The 11091-nt window shown below is 39.9% G+C and overlaps 1 pseudogene; it reads left to right on the plus strand.

Annotated features, from left to right (window-relative positions):
• The first annotated feature begins 3008 nt into the window (after nucleotides 1–3008).
• The window catches only part of LOC138165473 (guanylate-binding protein 6-like), a 15030-nt pseudogene continuing 6947 nt past the window's right edge, over nucleotides 3009–11091 (plus strand).

Raw genomic sequence — 11091 nt, forward strand, 5'->3', positions numbered from 1 at the left:
AATGGGAACTAGCAGAATTTCTTCAAATGAATTTTTGCTACATTTTTATCTTCCTCTATAAGGTAGACTGTTGGAAATTTGGTTGACTTGAATCAATTTACTAAATTTATTGATCAAATTTACTAAATTTATAAATTGACTCAGGTAGTATTGGCATGTTGATTATATTTTTGTTTCTTAAAAATATAATATCCAATTTTCCCCAATTATATGTAAAAACAATTTTAACTTTTTTTTTTCCAAATTTTGAGTTCCAAATTCTCTCCATCCCTTCTTTACTCCCCTCATTGAGAAGATAAGCAATTTTACATAGGTTAAACATGTGTCATAATACAAAATACATTTCCATGTAAGTCATGCTGTGAAAGAAAACACAAACAGAAAAAAACTAAGAAAAATAAGGAAAGTAAAGAAAAAGTATCTCTGATCTGCATTCAAGCTCTACCATTTCTTTCTCTGGAGATGAATAGCACTTTTTATCATAAGACCTTCAGAATTGTCTTAGATCATTTCATTGCTGGGAATAGCTATGCTATTTATAATAGATCATCATATAATATTGCTGTTACTATGAACTGGTGCTGCTTATTTCACTTTGCATCAGCTCATGTAAGTCTTTCCAGGTTTTTCTGAAATCATCCTGCTTGTCATTTCTTGTAGCACAGTAATATTTCATCACAATCATATACCACAACTTGTTCAGCCATTCTCCAATTGAAGGACATTCTAATAATTTCCAGTTCTTTGGCACCATTAAAAAACTTGCTATAAATAATTTTTGTACATATAGATCCTTTTTGTTTTTGTTTTTTATCTTCTTGGGATATAGACCCAGTAGTGGCATTACTGGATCAAAGAATGGTTGAATCATAATACAACTTCACCAACAGCACATTAGTGTTTTAATTTTTCCACATCCTTTTCTGTCATATTAGTCAATCTGATAGGTGTGGGGTGGTAGCTTAGAGTTGTTTTAATTTGCATTTCTCTACTCAGCAGTGATTTAGAGCATTTTCTTATATGACTATAGATAGCTTTGATTACTTTGTCTGAAAACTGTCTGTTCATATCCTTTGACCATTGATCAATTGAGGAATGACTCTTATTTCTATAAATTTGGCTCAGATTTCTATAAGTTTGAGAAATGAGGTCTTTATCAGAGAAACTTGCTGTAAAAATATTTTTACACTAATGATTACCAACTATGTATTTCCCTCCATCCTATTCCCCTCCCCCCCTCTTTCTCTCTCTCTCTCTCTCTCACACACACACACACACACACACACACACACATGTACACACCCCTCATCATCATCATCATTAGATCTTTGGGTTTAATGATTGGTCCTCTCCACACATCTCTACACAGATGATTCCTAGATCTATATATCCAGCTCTGTTCTCTCAACTTACCTTTTGCCCCATCATGAACTTCCTAATGGACATTTCAAACTGGATATATTCATCTCAAGCTTAGTAGGTTCAAAACTAAACTTATCTTCCCCTCCCCACCTAAGCCACTGTTATTTTGAATTTTACTATTTCTTCCAACACTGCCACCCTTTAGTCAACCAAATTCACAACCCCTGAGCCACATTGAATCTGACTTCACAGTTTCATTGTCTTGGGTGATTCCCACTACTAGCATATTCTCCCAGTTCCTAATGGTAAGTATTAATTATGGCAGATTAATCAAATGTACGCTTCTTGGAGTGAAATGGCAGTACACATTATCATTCCTTAAAGCCTCTCTTTTATATATTCTGTAACTTGGTTCTTGAATAGCACAATACTCAACTAATAACAATTTGTTGTTTAGTTATTTTTCAATCATATCTCACTCATTGTAGCTCCATGTGGGGTTTTCTTGGCAAAGGTACTGGAATGTGGGTGTGGCTAGGTGGCGCAGTGAATAGAGCACTGGCCCTGGAGTCAGGAGGACCTGAGTTCAAATCCGACCTTAGACATTTAACACTTACTAGCCATGTGACCTTGGGCAAGTCACTTAACCCCAATTGCCCTGCTTTCCCCCCTCCAAAAAACAAAACAAAACAAAGGTACTAGAATGGTTTGCCATTTCCTTTTCTAGCTCATTTTACAGATGAGGAAACTCAGGCAAACAGGGTTAAGTGACTTGCCCAGAGTCACACAGCTACTAAGTATCTGAGGTGAAATTTGAAATCAGGAAAATGAGTCTTCTTGAGTACAGGTCCAACACTCTATCCACTTTGTCACCTAGCTTCTCAAATATGAGGCATACTGTTTTGTGAATTTTGAGGTTCAGATCGTTACCACAAACGACACAGTCTTAAGAAGGGAAGGAGTTTTATTATATGGGGCAAGGAAGCTTAAATCGGCATCAGCAATACAATATTCCTAGCACAATTAAAGCAATACTAGAAATACAATGATTATAATAATTAGGATAGAGGAAAAAGAAAAAGAAAACATCACCACATGGGGGAGCACCATCTCTAGTCAGTTTCGCTGGAGGAGTCCAGTTTCTCCAGTCTGAGAACCGGAAAATCCCGGGCGAATCGTCATTCCCCACGGGTGAGACTCAAATCTTTGGGTCTCGGGCTAGGGTTTTTAAGGGCTGAGAACAAAGAAGGCACGCAGCCAACTATAGTTGGTAGACTCATCGTTTACGTGTCTTCTGTTTTTCATATTTCATTCATGTTTTGACAATTTGGAATAGGAACGATCTGATGGTCGTTAGCAGATGTTGCAACCTTGAAAGCAGAACAGACTGGTTGCTGATAAGACCAGCAAGCACACGGAGGGGAGTAACCAAGTCTCCTCCAGGTGTTTTCTATCCTCGGGAGTGACTAGTTCCCGGCTCTGGCCTAAAGCTGTTTCCTGCTTTAAAGTGCAAGGTCGGCTTGTTTTTAAGGGATCATCAAGGGGACAAGTTCTCATAAGAGACCGAATTAACTTACAAAATATGATTTTCCTATTTCACATACACTTCCACAATTACATAAAACATCCATGGGAAAAATTGTCTCAAACACAAAATAACAGTGGGAAGGGGAAGGCAATAAGCATTTATATAATACCTCCTATGTGCCATGCACTGTGCAATGTTCTTTACAAATATCTCCTATGAGCTTCACAACAACTCTGGCAGGTACGTGCTATTAATTATCCTTACTTTACAGCTGAGAAAAGAGTTGTTTTAGACTTAACGTTTTTGTTGTTGTTCAGTTTTTTTCAGTCATGTATAACTTTTCATGACTCCCTTTAAAGGTATTTTTGTTTTGCTTTGCTTTGTTTTGTTTTTGGCAAAGATACTGGAGTGGTTTGCCATTTCTTTCTTCAGTTTATTTTACAGATGAGGATTTGAGGCAAATAAGGCTATGTGACTTGCACAGGGTCACACAGCTAGTAAGTGATGAAGATGAATCTTCCTGATTCCAAGCCCAGGGCTTGATGCACTATGGTGTCACCTAGCTGCTGATTTGATTTGGGGCTCTCCCTCTTATGATTATATTTGAGTTTCCTTTTGAGAAATGTTTTTTGGGATGGACTTTTTAAGGCGTTGTTTTTGGAGAAACACTTTTCCAGCTTGAGTCAACTTAGGGGGTCAAAGGAGAAATCTCTGCCACTGGAGTGGTAGCTGACCTGAAGGGCATGTGGAGGCAATACCAGATGTGAGACTTGGTGGCTATAGTAGCAATAGCAGTTTTGGAAGCTCTCAACCCAGAGACAGCAAGGGATTTGGGTGGATGGTTAGAAAGAAATTAGAGGGAACTCATGTAAAAGCACTGGCCACAGGAAAAGGTCCTGTTTGGAAACTTGGTTGCCCATAGAAACTTCAAGGTCACAGTTCTAAGGCAGAAAGGAACACTTTTGTTCACAAGGGAGCAAGGAAACTTGGGAACATTTGGGATTATAGTTAATCAGGGTTCTTCTTTGATAAGGATTACAGTGAAGACCAAGAGAATAGTGACCATAATGCACACTACCTTGAAAGTACCAAAAACATCTAAACTGCCAGAACTAGCTCTAAAAACAATGGTGCAAAAAAAAAAAAAACCCTCAAAGCTTGATGCAATGCCTTCTCACTCCAGATGAGTAGAAACCAATTTTAAAATGCAAGCAGTAGAATAGGAAAGAGGGCAAACAACAAAAAAAGAGCCTGATCATAAAAAAGATAATGGTGATAGGGAAGATTAAGAGAGAAACTCAAAAAAATGATTTTAAAAACTACAAGTAAAGCAAAGTCTCAAAGAAAAAAATGCAGATGCAACACAATCTCAACAAGAATACCTGGAAGAGCTAAAATAATTGTAAAAATCAAATAACAGTGATAGAGGAAAAGATGTGAAAAGGAATTAGAGCAATGCAAAAAAAAAAAACTCCATTACTAAAACACAACAGTTTAGTAAATGAGGAATAAAAATATTACCCCCCCCAATTAACCCTTAGAAAACAGGATTGGCCAAATGAGAAAAGAGGTACAAAATTCCAATGAAGAAAAGAATGCCTTAAAAAGGAGAATTGGCTAAATGGTAAAATATATGCAAAAACTCCTAATGAAAATATTTCCTAAAAAGCAGAATTAGTCAGGTGGAAAAAGAAGTATAAAAATTCATGGAAGAAAATGATTCCTTAAAAATTAAAATTGGGCAAGGGAAAGCTCATGACTCCATGAGAAAGCAAGAAATAATAAAACAAAGACAAAAGAATGAAAAAATAAAAGAAAATGTGAAATATCTCCTTGGAGGGGGGGGTAACAATTGACTTGAAAAACAGATCAAGGACAGATAATTTAAGAATTATTCTCTACCTGAAAGTCATGATCAAAAAAGACCATACATGTCATATTTCAAGAATTTATAAAGGAAAACTGGCCCAATATATCAGAACTAGAAAGTAAAATAGAAATTTAAATAATCCACCAACAACCTCCTGAAAGAAATTAGAAAATGAAAAGTCCCAGAAATATTATAGTCAAATTATATAGGTCCAAAGTCAAAGAGAAAATGCGTAAAGCATCTGGAAGCAACTATTCAGCTATCATGGGTCACAGTCAAGATCACACAAGATTTAGCAACCATCACATTAAAGGAGCAGAGGGCTTAGAATATGATATTCTGAAAGGCAAAGGAACTAGGATTATAAACAAGAATGATATACAAGGAAAACTGTGTAATTTTTCAGGAAAAAAAGAATATTTGATAAAGTAGAGGACTTCCAAGTATTCCTTACCAGAGCTGAATAGAAAATTTGACATTCAAACACAAAACTCTATAGAAGTATAAAAGGGTAAACATGAAAGAGAAATCATAAGGGACTTGATAAGGTTAAACTGTTTTTATTCCTGTAAGGGAAGATGGTAAATGTAATTCCTAAGAACTTTATCAGTGCTAGGGCAGTTAGAAAGATTCTAACTAGGCCAAGGAAACAAATGTAAGTCAAGCTTTTTTATTTGAGGCAATCAATATACTGATTTCATCCTTTGTGATCATTCACAGATCATCCTTGTCTGACTAAGAATTTTTTCATAGATATGGCTGTGAAAAGTACCTGCTATGGTTTACTTCCAATTTTTTTCTTACCCATGTGGACATAGCTTATTGTAGAATAGGGTATACTTTGCTGATCTAAACTAGACCTATACTACCCTTTTTCTGACTGTTCTGATTTCCGCAGAAGACTTTATGGGTTCCTGGCACACAGTCAGTGATGAAGAAATCCCCAAAGACTGTCTAACTGATAGAACAAAGGAGGGTTCCAATACACAATAGCATCAGCGAGTCAGATTATCCCCAGCTGAAATAGCCACTTGCGCTCAGTGAGCTGAGAATGGATCTATAGCCAGTCAGACCTCAGATATGACCTCAACTCTCAGTGAGAAGGTCTGGAGACAGAGGCAGAGATCCAAAGGAAAGCTTATCATCAAGAGGATGGTAATATTTCTTCAGGTACGCCAGGCTCTTCTGAGCAGCCCTGCAGAGATTACTGAAATGCCCAATTCCCCAAGGCGCTTTTCCAATGCTGACATATTCCTTTTCATTATCTGGTCTCCATGATTCTCTCAGGTGAGAAATTTCTGTCCATTGACTTGGTCAGGTATTTTTTTGTTTTGTTGTAGAGTTGTTTCAGTTATGTCCAACTCTTCACAGCCCCATTTGGAGTTTTCTTGGCAAAGATACTGGAGTGGTTTGCCAATTGCTTTTCCAACTGATTTTACAGATGAGGAAAATGAGGCAATGTAATGGCAATGGGATTTGAAGATCTTCCATGCCCCTTGTATTGGCAGGCTAACAGATACTTAGCACTTAGTTTCAAGTTCATAATTATGTCAAGTATTAAGGCCCAGAATTTGTGAATCCCACAGTGGGATGAACTTGCTGATGTAGCAGGAAGGGGTGAGGCAGGGAGGAGCTAATAAGATGCCCATTCCAGAGAGGGAAGAGATTTTGAGAACAGAACTTGTGGTGGCAGAACTTCTGAGAGCCAGCCAGAACTTCTGATGAAGACTTTTGCTGAGAACTGCCAGGAACAAGAACTGCTGGGAGCTGAAACTGCTAGGAGTGAGCAGTGTGGAGGCTGAGCAGCTACCATGACTGAGGACAGGAGGGTCTTTGCCTGAGGGAGTCTGTTTTGTTTTAAAGGCTTGGGAATGTGGGTGTTCACTGCATTAACTACGTGTACCAACTTCATGGCTACTGTAATGACTTTGAGTTTCTGGTTTTGGTAGGTTAAGTGACTTGCGTAGGCTCACAAATTCAGGTTGTGTCAGAAATAGTATTTAATCTGTGTCTTCTTGACCCTCAAACCAACTGTCTATCCATTCTTCCATGATGGCAATGATCGAGTGCAATGCCATGCCACAGTCAAACAAAAGAGCTCCTCAGTGAGCACAAATTGAAAGGACAAATAGGAGTCAGGAAAGGAAATTATGGCAATAATTAGAAACCCCAGGGTGGGGTGGAGAGAAGGGAAGGATGAACAGAAATCACCCCAAAGTCTCTCAGGCAACATTAAAAAGGGACTGGCAGCAGGCACTAATAATTAAAAAAAAAAACTTTCTCAAAGTATTTGCCCCAGACACTGTCCCATGTTATTCTTCCCTCACACCAAAGCATGACCATAGCCACTGTGAACCTGGACCAACATAATGCAGAGGGACATGATTATTGCAGCAGGTAGAATCTTCTAGGGTGGGACTTTCAAGACTGGGAATATTTTTTCCTATGTGACAGCCCTAGGGATCAAGAATGAACTGACAGGACATCTGGTTAAGGCAGCTCAGTGGTGCAGTGGATAGGGAGCTGGGCCAGGAGTCAGAAAGACCTGTGTTTAAACCCAGAAACTGTCTACCTCAGTTTCCTCATCTGTAAGAATGGGGATAATAAGTGTACTTACCCCCCAAACTTATCATGAGGATGGATGATATTTGTAAAATGCTTTGTAATTCTTAAGACATTATATAAAGGTAAGTATTATCATTGCCATTTCTATTATCAACATTATTATCTGCCATTGCCAGTTTGCTGTTCTTAAAAATAGAAATGACAAGTGCAGAGCATTCTTCTTTTTTGCTGTTACTGATATCTGACTCCCCAGGCAGTCTCAGTTGAGGATTAAGTGAACTCTGCATCTTGATTTCTGCCCAAGAGGCTCCTCTGCATTTACAGGTGACCATGGAATCAGCAGTGCCCATGGAGTCCCCCATATGTCTGGTAGAAAACAGGAATGGAGAGCTAATGGTAAACCAGCAAGCCTTACAGATTCTTATTTCCATTACCAAGCCTGTGGTGGTGGTAGCTCTTGTTGGCCTGTACCGCACTGAAAAATCCTACCTGATGAACAGGCTGGCAGGAAAGAACACAGGTAAGTGGAGTCCTAGCTTCCAGGAGTCTAATTTTGGAGGCTATTATGCCACAGGGTTAGAATTGCTACAAGGCATGTGTGAGACCTAATGAAGGTTTAAAAGTTGGCCCCTGGTTTACTATTACCTTCCAGTCAGTCTATAAGCATTTATTAAGTGCCTACTTTGTGCTAGAAACTCTGCTAAGTGTTGAGGATACAATAAAAAAGGACAATTCAATTCCTGCTCTGAAAGAGCTCACAATACAACGAGGGAGAAAACATGCAAACAACTGTGTACAAATGAGATCTGTAGGAGATACAATGGAGATAATCATTAGATGAAAGGCACTAGCACTAAGGCAATCCAGAAAAGTTTCTCACTTAAGTTTATCTGAAAATGGAAAGGAAAAGGAAGCCCAAAGGCAGAGATGAGGAGGGGGAGCATCACAGGCAGGAGAGACTGAGTCAGGTGATGGAGTGTCCACCAAAGGCTTAGATTTTACTCTGTAATACTTGTGGATTAAGTTACCCCACAACAAATATCTGATCATGACATAGACTCAAATGCTCTTGCATTAAAAATGTTTGCATTTCTTTAAAAATAGAAAAAAAAAGTCCTGTCCCTGTTTGCCGTCCCCTGGCTGCTTCTCTCCTAATGGCTGTCTCTTACCTACTGCTCACCCTGAATCCACACAGGATTATTGCCTCCACTTTACATTATCTTAGTCCGAGAATGTGGTTGTCAGTTAGTCCTGTGATTAATCTGATCAGCCAGATAACAAGAGTGAAACATTTTCATCATCATGATTAATCTCATAGGATCATCAGCTGAGAGAAGGGAGGGATTGTAGAGGACATCTAATTCAACCTCCCTCTTTTTTTTAATAATGAGGAAACTGAACCCCAGAGAGTTGTTATTGTTTGTTTTACATCCTTCATTTTTGAAGAGGCCCAATTATATCATGCAGTGAATTCTTGACTGGAGCATGAATTGAACTTAAGTGAGACAGAGTTGTATTAAATAATTAGCCTCACTCTCTCTTCCAGAATCATTTGTGTCCAGTGTTGAGACAAAATTCAGGATGACTGGCAATGGGCTGGGATGCACTTTGCTGCCCTTGATGTCTCTGACGTCTGACCAAACTATAAGAGTTCCACAGCACCAGCTTCAGTTGCCTTCATGGACACTGGAACACATTGTTTTCCTTCACCCATTCCTCCTAGGAAGTCTCACATGCCTGGAGTAGACATCCCCTTAACTTACTGACAGATCTGAGGCCTCTCAGTCACCCTGCACCTCATTTAACCCATCTGCTGAGATGGTTTTACTGGAGTGTGACTGCTGGGCATTCTAAAGCTTTTTGGAGCCACAGGTGAGAACTGGGTGGCAGGTAGATACCAAGGGTGGAGGAGCAGCCCTGGAAATGTGTCAGCAAGCCCTGCCATAAGAGGGGCTTGTGCTCCCAGAACACCCCTACACACTCCCAGAGAGTCAGAGTGATTTCCCAGTGTCACACAGGGAGTAAACAACAGAGGCAAGATTAGAACCCAAGTCCTGTTGCTCTAGAATCAGGGCTTTCTGCACTATTTCTGCACATTGTGAAATGTATTGCTTACTGACATAAACTGATGCATGAGTCCTGAACAATATTAACAACTTTACCTTTAGAATCTCCTCACCTCCCTTTCTTCCTCTTAATGAATGCATTTATTAAGTACTAAATGCCACTGATGCCAATATAGAATCAAGATAGCCCCAACTCTCAAGTTCATATTCTGATGAAGAGTTAACACACTGAGAAGGTTTCAGCTTCTCATCATGTGGGAAAGCTCATTGGTCCTAAGGGCTCAGAAGGAAGGCAGAGAGTGATGCATCTTCTTCCTTATCTCTTCCATTGATTAAAACCACTCATGTAGAACCATTGGTCAGTTCCAAGGATTTAGATGATGAGGATATTGTTTTGTGGGTCTTTACTTGCTGTGGCTACTGAAGAAATGGGGGATTGGGGAAGAAATACAGAGTCAGTAGACAGATCAAAGGGGGTTGTTCCCCTGGACCATGGCTGCCTAGTGCAGGCTGGATTTAGAACTGGTGGCCAGAGTGAAAGGAATGCTATTGTTTTCAAGGCTCTGGGCATACTTGCTGCAAATGAAGGACAGTTGTTTAACTATTGGTGGTGATGTTGGTAGGGAAGGTGGAACCTTTCCATAAAGGGGCTACTCCCTAGGATGATGGTTGCAGGGGCCAGGCTGGAAGCAAGCCTGTTCGCTGAAGTTAGAAGTTGAGGGTGCCCCTCCTTGTCATGTGTTTGGGATCTGAGGGCTCTGAGCCAGCTCCATCAAGGTCTGAGGGGAGGGGAGATCAAAAAGGAGGTGGTGATTTGATCCTCCTGGCATATTTTGACTTTTACTCAGGATGCCTAATGGATTCATTGAGACTGCATTTCCAGCCCTGTGAGGGACAGCAGTGGTTTTAGTAGCAGTAAGAACGGAGGGCCTGTTCTCTACAGAGAGAGGTGCATTCCAGGTTTTTAGATTTGTGGGCCAGACTGCTAGGAGGGCTAATGATATGGGGCAGAGGTGCGGAACCTGCAGCCTTGAGGTCACATGTAGCCCTCTAGGTGCTCAAGTGTGGCCCTTTGACTGAATCCAAACTTCTCAGAATAAATCCTTTTATTAAGGGGATTTGTCAGACTCTAGGGCAGGCTGCTGTTCATAGGCCTCCTGGCTTACCCAAATATGGCAACTGTTCAGTAATTGTTAGTGATGGTAGCTGGGATGATGGGCCCCCTCACTTCATCTTGAAATAAGGCAAAGTCCCTGAGTTTCATGATTCTACATATGAATTAAGACATGTATGTATGTAGGTGTAGGTGTTTATATATATATATGTATGTGTATACACACACAAACACACACATAGAACACTTATTACCCTTGACCCATACCAGCTGACTTTCCACTTCTGGATTTCTCTCTGGAAATACGGCAGTTCCCTAATGTCAGGAATCTCTCCTAGAACACCAATTGTATTGTTTTCTTCCCTGGAAACTCTCCCAGTACCTCACATCTGTCTAAAATGCTTCATGATGTATGTAAAGACCTTTGACTGGTTCCTCCACACAGTGGGTAGGCATTCCCACACCAGCATTCCTCTGTAAGGGGTCAAACCAACAATCACTGGGTACCTCTGGTTTTTTACATTCAAATCATTCTAACAGATAAGTTTACAAGGCTCCCCTAGGTCCATTCCTGCTTTGCTGTTGG

Source organism: Petaurus breviceps, unplaced genomic scaffold (assembly GCF_028583685.1).
Source record: "Petaurus breviceps papuanus isolate PSGF00001 unplaced genomic scaffold, PetGlider_PUasm1.0 209, whole genome shotgun sequence".
Taxonomy (NCBI): Eukaryota; Metazoa; Chordata; class Mammalia; order Diprotodontia; family Petauridae; genus Petaurus; species Petaurus breviceps.